The 15,034-nt window shown below is 38.9% G+C and overlaps 1 long non-coding RNA gene across 4 annotated transcripts in view; it reads left to right on the forward strand.

Annotated features, from left to right (window-relative positions):
* LOC309709374 overlaps positions 1-15,034 on the forward strand; it is a 39,959-nt gene that overhangs the window by 23,651 nt on the left and 1,274 nt on the right. For 3 of the 4 annotated variants that reach the window (XR_014277491.1, XR_014277492.1, XR_014277493.1), the window contains one exon: positions 14,773-14,872. This is a non-coding gene — a long non-coding RNA (uncharacterized lncRNA). The remainder of the gene's footprint in view (positions 1-14,772; positions 14,873-15,034) is intronic. The other variant, XR_014277494.1, reaches the window with a different exon arrangement.

Below are 15,034 nucleotides of genomic sequence, written 5' to 3' on the forward strand. Positions count from 1 at the left end.
TAGTCTCATCCACCAAAGTTGCACGTCACCATTGAGTCACCAGCTTCAGTGATAAGATTGTTTATCAGAACAAATCTTTGCAACTGTTGCAACTGTTTTGGAGTCCTGTAAGTCCTGTTAATACAGGAGAAATAATGCGCGTTGCAATTGCTCAAGTGCTTCTGTGAGAGTTAAAATGGCTAAAAAATAAATAAATCAGAACTCCACAATGACAAGAGAAGTGAAAAGAGGATTCTCAAGCTTACTCCTGAACATTCCCCTTCTCTTTCTACCTAGCTGGAAAAAGCTTGAAAAGTGTGAGCAAACTGGTGAAATCAAGCTGAGCAGGAAGGACATTTGTGTGCATGTGTCTGTATAATCCCATCACAAGATAGTGTCGTCGAGAGCCATTGCCCCGAGGCAGCTGGCCATAGTCCATCAAGGGAACTTTAAATTAGAGTAATGCTCACTAACACAAGGTTAGACAGTTCATCTGCTGGAGAGATATGAAAAGGGGGGATTGTCTGGTGCTGTGCTGATGGCCCAGAGAAAATAGAGTGAAGAAGTTTTGAATCCCAGGCCTATACGTGGACATGGCTATTTGTAGATTGAACTGAGGCAGATGCAGACAGGGTTGGAGAGACTGAGTCCTTTGATAATCGATAATGGCCTTGACAAATGTAAGACAATGCAATATAAAAAAAAGTGAAATAAAATAAAGTTTGTCAAATGATTTGTTCCTGGTTGAGTAAAATGCTGAATAAAGTTTGTTTAAAACTAAAACTGTCTTCTTGTCCTTGTGCACAGAATATTTACTGTATAACGTTTAATTTAAATGATGGCCTGCATTTGATGATCAACAGTGTTTGAACTTTTTTGTCCTCCAATCTTTAAAACAAGCCCACAAATGTATCAAATGTCCCGACGCAGCTGGGCACAGTTGCTTTTGGCAAACGATGCCCAAACAGGAGTGAACAGTGTGTTGCTTACGGACTACTTAAACCTGTGGAATAATACGAATTTGGTGCTCTGACACTGTACATGTGGGACCAATTAAAGATAAACTACAGTGAACTGCACTGAACATCGTCAACCTTACAAGTATAAAAATGCAAAAGGCGCATCTGAGGGAACACGTGTGCATTTTCACGTGCTGAATCCTTCCAATAAAGTTCAGATGCGTACAAGTATGATTCATTTGGCTGCTTCAAGTTCTCCATTTAAAAAAAATGGTTACAAAATATTGTCGTTTCCGTTTACGATGAGTAATCTGCTACGATTGAAAGTGCTGAAGAACTCGTGAATGGTTTACAGCATAAAACACATGAGCTTATTTAAAGCAGGAAGCTTATCCAAGAAAGCTTGCTATCAGGCTTCAACTGCTATGTAAAACTGGGTAGTTAGGCCTCCGTTGTCTATGCAAAGTGACAGCTAAAAAAACAGTCCCCTGAGCTCTGCGGGGAGAAGAGACGTGTAAATGATCTAAGTAATCTTGTTTAGATCAGCTTTTCTGAAGATATAACTGACAAGCGCACACAAACAGGAAAAATGAGTCAGACATTCCTTGCATATGAAATGCACTCCTCTCACAAATGTTATGATAAGCTATGGTAAATGCTGCTCTTTGCTGCACTTTCACTTTACAAAAAAAAGTTCTCCTTTTTATTCTGAGAAAGAGGAATGACACAAATGCTGCAGCCGGAGATGTTCTAAAATATACCCTCTTTAACTGCAGCACTATACAGTACCTTATCTGGTATGTGTTGATATCACTATTAGTCATGTGTAAAGAATCTGTGAGTGTTTGTGAGAGTTTTGTTTCCCTAGGCAAAGTTTGGCAAACCACAAAATTCCTTTAAATCTCCCCCAACTCCACCAAATTATTAACAGCTCCAAACACAGCATATTTAAAAATGCTTTGAAATTCGAGCTTGAATAAAAGAATGAGCTCGGAAATACAAGCAGAGCGTTGGCAGGATGAATTATCATTCTGATTTTGCAGAATTTTAATAAATTCTCTCTATATTTTTATTACAGCTAATATTTTTGAGCAATAATTCACTCTCATTTGTTTAATCTTCTCATGAGCTCTCATGCCTGAACTGAGCTTTGGGAAAACACCTATCTAATGAGTTCATAGGCAAAAGTGAGGAGGGAAAAAAGCCCTTTTTACCTGCCAGTGATCCAGCACATCATATTTAAAACAAAGCAAAACAAAACAAAAACTTTAAGTGTGGGAGGCCAGTGATGTGCCCCACCCAAGTAACTACCCTTTCATAGAGTCAATGAGCCCAGCCCTGAAGCTGCATCTCCAGACTTACCAATAAATCCTAACGGCCTGACCCAGAAGCTGCATCAGGAGGCCCCGTCGCACAGCCTGTGATCCACACCCCAGAGCTGCACTGGAGGAACAGCTCACACAGCCCAGTGGGACCAGTCTTGGATGTGCAAACATGCAGGAACGCCTTATCTGTGCTGTTTTCTGACAGATACTGAACAGATACAAAGACGGCTGCAGAAAAAAAAAAAAAAGAAAAACAGCAAAAGCGCACCTACAGACTTTTAATATTGGTCTTCAATTCCTATATTAAAAAAACAAATAAATAAAAAATAAACGTTACCAGTTACTAAACACAGTTACAGGGCTAAAATGTCTGCAGCAACTTGTGTGTTTATCATCGGTAAATACACACAGCTGTTAGAGTCCAGTGAACAATGCTGGCAGCTACACACCTCCAGCACAAGGGACACATTAAGAGAAATAGTAGGAGGAACTGGCCCATACTTTGTGTGTGTGAGGGAGTGTTTAATGTATAATGTCCTCACCATGAGAGTAGGATGAAAATCTTATTGCAGGCGAATGGATTGCAAAATGTTAGTGTGAAGTGGAACAGGATCTATTTAAAGCCATGTAAGTAAATACACGCTTCTTTTATGGAATTTTCTTCTACATGAATCAATCATTGGAAAGCAGAAAATGTCACACTATTCTGCTTTCATTTCTGCTTCACATATGCTCAATTCTGCTTAAAGTTCATGTCAAGTTTCAAATATCCTTTAGAATGAGGCCATTTTGCAACATCTGTAAAGTTTTATAAGTTTTCGGTACCTGGCTAAATGTGTAAGTTAATTTCAGTGCCAAGCATGGTGGCTTCTGCTCACTGTTCCCAAACAGATGAGAAGATTTAAACCAATCTTAGGGGTTAAACTGGGCCTGTGCGATTACAAACAGCATTCCAGCACCTTCAATTATTAATGAAATCAAAAAGAAAGTTTCATTCATAATATCAACCAAGTTCATTTCTCATGTCCCAAAGCCTGGAGTTCTTTCCAGCTGATGACAGATGATACTCAATCAACATATCATGAAGTAATTTCAGCCAACCAGCCGGCCTGCAGACGCTACTCACACCTTTTCCCCCCTGCATTATCCCTGTCATGGATGTAGATGACATAAAGTTGCAGTCGTACTAGTAGGTGCTACAGAAGGAGAAGAGCAAAAATGAACTTGGTTTTCTTTGTTTGAAGTAGCAGGTAATTTCAAATGCAACGCTTCAAATAACTCAGCAAATATCACCAAACACAAGCTGTTTCTCTATAATTTGGCACACAATCTGTCTTCTTAGTTAACTGCACATCTGCTGCAGCTGGGGAAGAAAATGGTCATGTGTGATAACTTCACTTCAGAGATTGTGAAAGGTGTAAGAAGTGGAAGAGAGAAGGGAAAAATTAGAAATTTAAGTCAAAACTGCATCAATTTTTTTTTAATTTAAAGCGTCTATGAGGTATCCTTTATCCCCATTTTTTATTTATTTAAATTAGATACTTTTATTTATTTAAATCAGATATTCTCCTGCGAGAATCATCCAATTTCTTGTTGTGAAATGTCTTAAAAAACTACAAAAAGAATAATTTGGTATCAAGCCCTTTTCTTTATCCCAGACCACAGGACATCCACGATCGGTCAGACCACAGGACAGTTTTCCGCTTCGTCTCAGTGCATCTTTAATTAGCTTCCACCCAGAGACGGCAGCAGCATTTCTGCATCTTGTTTACGTATGACTTTTCTTCATTGAATGGTTAAGTTTTGACTTGGACTTGTGAATGCAGGGAAAAAATGTGCACACTGACAATGTTTTTTAGAAGTTTTCTTTTGCTCCTGCAGAGATTTTCACTACAGACTTGTGTCTGTTTTCAGTGTGGAGATCACAGCCAGCGTTCAGTACTGATATTCAGCCTGTTCCCTTAGGTACAGAGATTTTCCAGGTCTCTGAATCCTAATGATACATGCACTGTAGATGATGAAATTCTGTATTTCTCTGGAAGTTTATCTTGAGAAATAAAAAGTATTTTATTATTGGGCTACCGTCTCAGTAATGCTGTTTTTAGAGAAGTTACACAACTTTCCAGTCTTTTACTGCACCGTTCCTCCCATCAACTGAAAAAAGTATCAGTATTTAATATGTTGTACTCTTTCCATCATTTTCTTCAGCTTTTCTTCTTTATTTAAGTTTTTTTTTCTTTATAGGTTTATGTTTAATGTTTTAGCTGCTGTTACAGCAATTTCCCTCTTTTTAAAAAAATAAACTTTAAATATAGGGAACAAATCAATGCTTTCTATTTTTAATTTATATTTTACTCAGCCTAACTACTTCATGGAAACAGTGTTGTGCTTGTCAAGTCCCACAGAGCGAGATGATTTTACAGAAGCAATAGAGAGGCATGTTCACCTACTGGCATGTTCCACTGCTCAACCTGTTGATCAGGCTCTTTCCAAAAGGGCCTGAATGCTTATATTACTATGAGGTGTTTCCTTTTAAAAGTGGCATGTGGTTTATCTGTCTAAAGGAAGAAATTTATTTTAAAATTTGCGTAGGATGGACAATTTTGAGGTAACGAACATGTACACACTGGCAGCACCTCAGAGGGTGAAGAAATAAAACATCCGAAATAAAACGCCCTCATAAAACTAAATTGACAAGACGTACTTGCTGGGGAATTAATTTCAGAGTCTTAGTGTTGCAAGAGTAAGATATCTCATGTTTCAACAGCAATCCCAATGGCCTACAGCGACACATGAACCCAACATGGAACTTAGTCACTGGTATGGCTGGCTGTGAACACACACACATACACAGGAGAACCTCCCTCTTAGCAAACCGTATTTTTTTCACAGCGGCCGTTGTGAGTAGCAGACGGTTTTGCCATCCCTCTCCCAAAATAGCCGTCCATTAGCACAGGCAGGTCAGATGGATTTGAAACATCCATGGCAAACGGCGCTGGAGTGAAGGGCGGAGGGGTCAACAAGTGTGTGACCGCCTCTTGGAGGGCTCCACAGAGGTGGTTGTGGGTGGGCGTCAAATAGAGGCTTTTTTCGCAATTTTGTGACAATGAGTGCTTAACAACAAATAGGAGTGTCTAAGGAAAAGTGGTAATATGTGTGTGTGTATGAATGTGTAAACAAAAGGTGGTGCATGGTTAATTTCCAATATTTGAGCATATTTATATGGAGTATTGATGTCACTTCCCTGGCGTGTACAACCTTTTGCTCATAACGCAACACAACTTTTTTCTTTTTCAAAAAAACAAAACAGAAACTAACTGGCAAAAACAGAAGTGCTGTGAGTCTGACTAAAGGATTACAGAAAATAAACCTACTGCTCCAATCAAATTTTAAAAGTGTATCAGCACAATTATTCAGAGTCATAACTGTAACATGTTTTTTTTTCCTTAAGAAAGCAACACCATTTGATCTTTTTCACGGTGCTGCTTAACTTGGCCATTTTCTATGTTCACTGACATGTTTTTACCTTTACTGGTCTGGAGATTAAAGTAAATGGTGCTCTTTAAAATGTAATCTGACTGCATGTAGTGAGCGGTACAATGATAAATTACAGTATCTTTGGACAGCCTATATAAATGGTGGATAGACTGGTACTTAAAGCATTTTTTCTTTATTACAAACCATTGTGTAAGGAGCTTGGAAAGTAGTCCTTAGACTACGATGACCTGGATGACTGAGAACCTTCACAGACATATTACAAACCATATTCACCTCGTCACCAAGCACTTTCTAACTATCAAGGACACACTGGCACACAGATGGATGCAACATGGGTATTTGGCGTTGAGTGTACTTCAGTACTGTACCTCCACCTTTTGCCACGGGTTCTGGGTAGTGACCGAAACAATTAGATCACAAATACAAGCAGGGGAAATGAGCTTACTCTGAAGGATGGCTGTCATTTGTCATTTGGGAAGGGCTTATAGTAGAGCTGCTACTTCTCCACATCAAAGGATTGCTAGCATGCCTCCTGGACATCTCTTAGGCAAGGTGTTTCAGGTTGTCCCAATGGGAGAAGGCCCAAGGGCAGACACTGGGCACGCTGGAGAGATTTATGTCTCTCAGCTGACCTGGGAATGCCACCGTGTTTCCCTGGATGAGCTGGAGGGGTAGCTGGGGAAAGGGAGGTCCGGTCTCTCTTTACACTGCCTATCCCACGACCTGTACATCACAAAATGGATGACTGGCACTTTAGTGCACATATTGCAGGCGCCAGGGATCACACCAACAACTTTCTGATTAGCAGACTATATGGTCTTATCCTCTGAGACACAACATGTGTGTAAATATGTGTGCGCAAAGACTTTCAAGTGGTCAATCTGCTGGTTAAGTGATGACATGTTAAACTGCTACTTCTTCCCGGTGGTAATTTGTTTATATTAGCATAACCGAGGCTTTATAGTTAGCCACCAGGTAACACTCATTATATGTCAACTAGCCCAACATCACTAACCCTCCAAATGTCATTGTTAATTAGTTTTCTGTCATTGCTTATGTCCAAAGTGATATCACAGCTATTTATGCTTTAGTTTTTTAGAGATATTTAAGTCAGTACACGGTGTTATCATCTTCAGCCAGAAACTAGCAAGCTAACTTCCTGCCAACTTTGAACTTAGCCAAATCTTATTTTCTTTGATGTCTGGATGTTAACCTTTATTGCACCAACTGGGAGATCAGCCACACTGGAGCCAAAAGAATATGCACCATTGTTAACTGTTACTGTTTAATTTAATTTTAGGAAGGTGACTTTGGACCCTAGAAATGGCTAATTATATCAGATTTAACAAGCGTATACAACTATGAAAGCAGTATGTAAACGCCAGCTCATTTGCAATACTGTGGTGAAACTCTTCTTTTAAAGTTGTACATGTAGTTACAAATGTCAGTTGAAGAAGGCTTTCGTACTTCTGAAACAGAATCCAGAAGTTTGGGTTTCACTTCGGCTCTATGAAAATAGCACAAGCAAATGACCCTGTGCAGGATGTTGGATTATTTTCCACTCACACAGCTCTAGATGGGAATCATCTGACAATAAGAGTTTTCAACAAAAACCCTATATCTATGTCGAGAGCAGGGTAGTGAAGTAACGCTCCAAAATATGTTAAACAAACAAATAAACAAACAGTGGCTTCTAAGAATCTATGAAATCATTTCCTGTTGACTTCCTTTATGTTTTCACACAACAATCAGAACCATGACAAAAGTTATTTGTGTACATCAGCTTAATAAAATTTTGCTAACAAATTTATAGTCAGTAAGCGAGCAATCACATGCCCCATCTGCTTTGATCAAGTCCCGTTGAAGTTACTTTTAGCCATACTAGCACGCCCAGTCTGCCAAAGAGTTGGCTAAAAGTTTAGATGACCTCAAGCCAGCGACAGCAGAGGATAGATCCCTCTTCAACTCTCTGTATGTCCCATTCACAGGCAAGAATTTGGTGTATTGATTCATCATATAAGAAGGCCGAAGCTTGACAGGCCAACTGAACATGCAGTTTCCTAATGACTTAACCACATCAACTATTTCTCTTGTGTGCCATTCACCCCCCCTTCTTCTCTCCCTTTAGGCACCAACCATAGCTAGAACATGGTGAGTCACGTTGGAACAAAAAGCCCCATTCAAAACACACATGTATACACACACACACACACACACACACACACACACACACACACACACACACACACAAACTCCCAATGAACTCTAGCCAGCCTGCCTTTTAATAAAAACTCCTTCTATTATTGAGTAACCCCCCCTCAATCTCCAGGCAGAACTGGTTTGCCACCGCCAGATCAGGCCAATCCAATTGCCGAGCAGGGATCAAGTCACCATGCTGGTGCTGCTCCCAGAAATCATCAGGAGCCAAACCTCCTGAGGTCCTCCTACCACATCACAAAGCCTGCTGCTTGGGCACATGAGTGTGTGTGTGTGTGTGTGTGTGTGTGTGTGACACAGAAAAGGCAGGATTAAAAGATAGAAACCATACGAGCAAACCAAATCTATTTCGAAGTACTATGACTTCCTTCCTCAAACAAGTCCTCAGCTGCCTCATTCGTCCCACATGACACACCATCATGATCACTCACTGGCCTTTAAACAAGCCTACGCTCTGTACAGGGGTGCTTTATTCATTTTATTTTATTGGCTTATTTTCACAATGTTGAGAAATATTCAGTCATCAGTCCTATCTGGTTCGCTCATTTTTTTTCTCTTGCTGGCAATATTTATAATCCAAAGATGAAGTTGCAAAATGCTAGTGTGTTCTCACCCCAGAGAGACAAAAATTGCTTTCTGGCCACTGCAGCTGGTGTTTTCAAATGTCTGGTTTGATATACCAGCCACAACAATTTTTGAACAATTTGATGTTTAGAGCCATGAAGTCCAACAGTTGGAGGGTGGACGTGTGTCAGCTAGGAGATCAACTGTCTTTGAGTTTTTGAATTTTGCTTCAGTGATTTTTTTCTCACTTTGTAATGTTGCATTTACATGCTGGTTAGGGTTAAGTTAATGTATGCCCCATCACAATATTAACCCTGCATGTTTAAAAGAAATAATTTCTTACCAAGTGCATTTAAATTTGATGCCAAGCGGTTCTTCAGAAGCATGCTGATGTGATTGATTAGGAGAGACAGATCTGTATAACTCATGCCTAAAAAGGGGTGCATTAGGCATAGATGCCAAAGGTCAACTTGAAGAATTCAGGAACTTAGACAAGACAGCATTTAAAAAATATATGTGCATTATTCTAAGATGAAAATATAAATCTCATTATAAAATCAAAGTCTTGCACATAAGTTAATATAAAGTCTTGGAAAGAGATTTTATATTAAGCAGCAACAGTAGATGGTAAACATACTTAATTACTTAAGAAAGTTTAACCTTTATCTGAAGCTCTGTGAGGATCCAGCAGTCTGAAAAACCAAGTGAAGATCTTTCAATACAAATTCCGTGGACAGAAACTAAAATATAGAACTTTGCATTAAAAACATATACACTTAGAGATATCCATTTCCATATCCGTGTTACTATAATCTGTGTTTGTCTGCCTTGGTTTGTTTACGTCTTTGTCTGCAAACCCCTCCTCGATTATCAGGAGCAACCAAATGTGGCACACGGGTATGTGTTAAGCTTTGTACACACTGGAAGTTATTTGCTGTAACATGGTAACAACGGAAGAAATAAATATCCATTGGCGATGGGAAGTTGGGAAGATAAACTTCTCAACTTCCACTGAGGAAACTACCAATGGGAGTGAAGAATACCAATGATTGACTTATGACCTGGTAGTAGAGATGGACCGATCCGATATTACGTATCGGTATCGGTCCGATACTGACCTAAATTACTGGATCGGATATCGGAGAAAAATAAAAAATGTAATCCGATCCATTAAATATCACGAAAGCACCTCACAAAACTTGCAACACACCGTAACTCGCCTCAGAACGTCGGAGCAGTATGCATCACGTGATAGAGCAGCTGTGGCATGCGGGACCTGTCGGTGGTCTGGATAGCATTTGGAGCTTCGCTAGCAACCTGGCATTTCATCTCCGACAAAGTTATCCCCGAGAGAAGTAAAGCAAGTGTGTAAGTCCATCTCTGAATGTTTGTAAAGCATTCCCACGTTAAGCTTAACGAGCGACTGCCTCTCGCTCTCCGGCTGCTACTTCAATCGTGAAACTGCTAATGATCAGCTGATCGGCTTTTCTGTCATGAGTCTCTCTTGTTTGTTTTTGGTCCACTTTGCGCCAGAAAGAGCAAACCAGCGGCTGAACAACAGCAGCACGTTTAAGCTTGATAAGCTGTTGTTAGAATTTATTTAATATTTCTTTCTACTCCAGGATCTTTTTCTACGTAGCTGACGCTGGTAACTGTGCAGGGGCGGATCTAGCAAAGTTTAGCCAGGGGGGCCGATAGGGCATTAACTGGGAAAAGGGGGCACAAAGACATACTTTTCTTTCTCATTCTCATTTAAAATGTCTAGCTTTTAATAAATAATTATCTGACACCCAAAGTTTTAATTTGATGTAAAATGAATAGAAGTCAATTACTGTATATAGTGACTATTAAGTCTAATATATATACCCTAGTAAGCTATAGTACATTTTCCTTTGGGAAGGTACCATCTGTGCAGTCTGCAATTTTGTTGAAGAAAGATGTTGAATCTATTTAATATTTCTTGAAAAATAATTGATTTCTGTGCATTTTTTTTCACACTGCATCAAATTAAGGTTGATTACATTGATTAAGCATCATGAGGTGGAGCGTGAGGGGTGGTTCCCTATTTTTTATTTATTTATTTTTGTTGTTGCTGGGAGTTGGAACCCTATTAGTTAGGTTGCTTAATATTTACGCTAAGTACTCTTTAAAATACCAGAATAGGGAGGATGGTGTAGGTCTAAGTTTATTAGATTGATCAGTATTGCTGAACTATGAAATATTTTTTTTGTATACAGGTATAACAGAATAGCTTTAGTGTAGTTGTTGTTTTAAACTTGAGTATGAACTTGCAGACTTGCAAAATGCAGCAAGATATTTTAAAAAACAGTTTTGTTGATTAAAAAACACTATATCGGATTCATATCGGTATCGGCAGATATCCAAATTTATGACATCGGTATCGGTATCGGACATAAAAAAGTGGTATCGTGCCATCTCTACCTGGTAGTAAGGACTTTAGAAGGTTACCAGGACAACCAGAGTCTGGAATGTATAAAAGCCACCAGCTGTGAGCATCAAAGCAACGCGCAATGAGCGACTCACTACCAGTGTGTACGTAGCTTTAGGCCACCCAAGGTTTCAGTCATTTTAGCAAATGGCTAAAATAATCTTATCACTCTGTAAGCTCTTATTAAGGCATCCTGTGGTTTCACGTTCACAACAATACCATCAAATTTAAATTCACAAATGTTGAATTATTCACGACATGTTATAATGTGATCAGTTTTCCAAGGGCAAGAACAGACCAGTCAATACTATAGTGTAGACACGTAATAGTAAATAGTATAAAGCACTACAATGCAAAACACAATGAATACAATTACATGAAAACAATACATAAATAAGTCAGTAATTGTGATTACTACTGTATCATCTTATGAAAGTATAAGTACAAAAATAAGTAATGAAAGTAATGATAGTGTTTAGTGAGAAGAAGGTAATGATAGCATTCAAATGATTTAGTAAATTACTTCTGTTTGACAACTAAATCCAACCCAACAATAGAATCAACTCATAAATAAATAATTTCTTTTCTGAACTTCACTCGGTGAGGTTTTGGTTTGAAGAACTCTCTAAAGATCTCCAGTGTATTTACACTTGTTTATTATAAATGTATGAAACATGTTTTCTCCAGGCATTGTGCCAGTATTCCCACTAACAAGAGGAATCCCTGTGTAGGTAACAAAGTATAAGTCATATGCTAGTATGTGTGTGCCTCGTTTAGAATAAGTTCATAGAGAGGTGCTTCACACAGTTTTTTGATCTCATGATCATTTGTAGTGTGACCTTTGGTAACCTGTGGTTCAAAGATTTCTGAAGAAAGTCTTCAGAAACCTGAAGCCTTTCTTCAGAAATTTGCCAGGTAACCTGGCAAATAAGAACAAGTGAAAGATATTTGCAGACTTGATTTTTGAGATTATTACATACTATGTATTTTACACTAGAAAGTCCATGAATGTAAGCACGAAATGAGCAAAGTTAGAAATGTGTTTTCTTTTATCTAACAGTTGAGTTAATTTGACTGGAAAAACGTCTTTCTGTCATGACTGTTCGCTCAAAGCATGGGAGTCAAGTTCCCAGTTGAAAAGCAAATAGAGTACTCAGCGCATTTGCGTTGATATTGTGCTTATGGTGATGGGGCGTGGAAGGCCGGAGTTATCCCTGGGGGGAAATGCCTACCTGTGAAATATGAGGCAATTATCCAAACACACACAGACCCTCCATTACTGACATCCAGTTCAGGAGTTTAACTGTCTCTGCATGTTCCCTAGCTGCATGCTGCTTAGAATACATGTATACTCCTAAAGAAAACTTTTACGTGCCAAATGCTTCCCATAAACATGCTCAAAAAGTGTCCTTAAAGTTTAAAAATGCTTCTGATCAAATTCTCATGACATGCTTTAGTGATTTAGTTGTGACTCAGAGTTATTTCAGGTATTTCACTCAGTTCAATGAGCTGTGGCAGCACACGTATGTTTACTCTGGCTAACTCCCAGCGTATGCAAAGCGGCACAATCATGATCAAGGTTATAAAGTTATGGATATGAGTGGCACGTCAGTACAGTTTACTTCATGATGTTTCCTGCCTGGGGTGACTAACCTCTGCTTTTTGGCTTGCATTTAATTGCAAGAAATCACAGTCAGTAAAATCTCATTTTAGTGTTTTTTTTAGTAATATATTTTTGGCAGGAGAGTAAATTCTGATATGAAACACAAAAGATCAAATTTTGTCTTTTGGTGGGAAAAGTGTGTTAAACATGATAGTGCCAACAAGCCTTGTTTACCATCTTAATCCAATGTATCAACATGCTAACATTTACTTATTTGAACTGAACAAAGTACAGCTGTGGCTGATGGGAAGGTGTATTTGCTTTGCCAGTATTTAGTCATCCAATAGCCAAGCCAGTAGACAAATTAAAATTTTAAACTGGTGACTGGTTTAGAGGCTAAAGTTAAAGTTGCTGAGACATCTTCTTTAGAACCACAAATATGAACCTCATGTTCGTGCCTGAAGTGGTCACCAAACCAGAAAATTTCTCAGAAATCAGTCTTGATATGTTTTAATTTGGACTGAAGTTTTTCACCGACAATAGGAAGACTAACACACCAACACTGCTGTTCATTAATCTGCTAACACTGCTAAAAAGCCAAAAGTTGTAAAGCCGGCGTATCGCTATTACCTCGGGATCCCATGTCTCTAAACTGTACTAAGGCAGACCAGCACTGAATTAAAAAAAGAAAAAGGAACTGTCAGCTGCGTGGTTGATAGTTCATATTTCCAACATGTTTTTCTTTGTGAGCCCAGATTTTTCAGACTATTATGTTTGCCTATCTGCAGCATGGGTTACATCATGTGGAGAACTGATGCAATTCCCTCACTTAGCATGTAAAAGGACATATCTACAGGCAATGGTGTATTTTGTCCTTACATAGCATGAATACAGGAAGACTTTGAGTCTCTGTTAAAAAAGAAAAGGCAATAGTAATAATAGACATTGTTGAGAGGCATTTTTTCCTATTCGCATTACTCTCATTTGGCTCCTGACCCAGATTTAAAAAAAAGAAAGAAAAAAAAACTCCAACAAAAACGCCTAATGGGGATTGTGTAGACCTGCAGCACACTTTGTGGCATGTGCACCGCTGGGTGTGGTGAGAACAGACGCCATGACGGAGGTTACTAAGAGGAAAGAAGAGAGCTTGGAAAGCAAGGATGAGTCAGTGTCATCAGCCAGACTGTATCTCAATATAAAGGGCAGGGGTGACAACCTGTCTTCCCCACACCCAAGCCCACTCTCCATCCCTCTCATCCACCCCTCCCGCCTTGCCCAGAAATCTAATACCAACTAAGGAGACCAGAGGGTGGTATTTTACCAAACCAATTTATAATAAACCAACACCAACTCAGTGTGAGTCACAAAGGAATTTCCCTGACACATATTTTAACCAAAGACAGTCTTTCTTACTTTCAACATCCTGTTTGAGATCTATGGCATCAAGTAAACTAGGTCATATGCACCAAGGCCTTCAGTTCAGACACACCTCAAACATTAGCAATCGTCTAAATATGCACGAGTCTGTTTTTACTTGTGTTTGTTTAATTATAGGATGTTTACTCAGGCAATTATTTCATTTTATTTTTACTTTGTCTAGACTAACTACTTAATGGTAGTTCTTTGGTCTTATTATACTAAATGTTTTAATCTACAGTGAGGGAAATAGTTATTTAATCCCCTGCTGAGTTAAGTTTTTTTTTTTTTAAACATACTACATTAAAAGTTATAAATTGAAGTACTTGATCCGCAAGCAAATCATGACTTAGTACTTGGTGGAGAAACTCTAGCTGGCAAGCACAGCGGTAAGAAGTTTCTTGTAGTTGGATACCAGGTTTGCACACATCTCAGGCGCCATTTTGGTGATTTTTTTATAGGATTGAGGTCTGTAGCTTAATGTGCTTCTAGCCACTCCTTTGTTGCCTTGATTACATGTTTTGGGTCATTGTGATGCTGAAAGACCCACCCACCACCCAGAAAGGAAGTTCTTTTCCAAAAATTTATTGTCCATTGGCTCAATGTGGTGAAGTTGTCCTGTACAATCTTACAATCTCCAGATTGAGGGTGATTGATGGTTGTTTTATATTTGTTCCATTTCCAAATAATCGCACCAATGGCTGTCACCATCTGGCCAAGCTGCTTTCTGATGATCTTGTATCCCATTCAAACCTTGTGCAGGTCTACGGTTTTGTCCCTGACGTCCTTTGACCACTCTTTGGCCTTGCCCATGATTGTGGAAGGGAAGAAACTGAATCTGATCCAGAGTCTTTGTTGGTTGGTAGGAGATCAAATATTTTTTCACACAATAAAATGCACATCAATTTCTAACTTTTATGTAACTGTGTGCTTCTTTGTTGATATTCTGTCTCTCTCCATTAAAATGCAAATACCTTACAAATTAGAGACTGTTCATTCTTTCTAATTGAGCAAACTTACAAAT

Source organism: Aulonocara stuartgranti, assembly GCF_965226115.1.
Source record: "Aulonocara stuartgranti genome assembly, chromosome: 6".
In the NCBI taxonomy this organism is placed as follows: Eukaryota; Metazoa; Chordata; class Actinopteri; order Cichliformes; family Cichlidae; genus Aulonocara; species Aulonocara stuartgranti.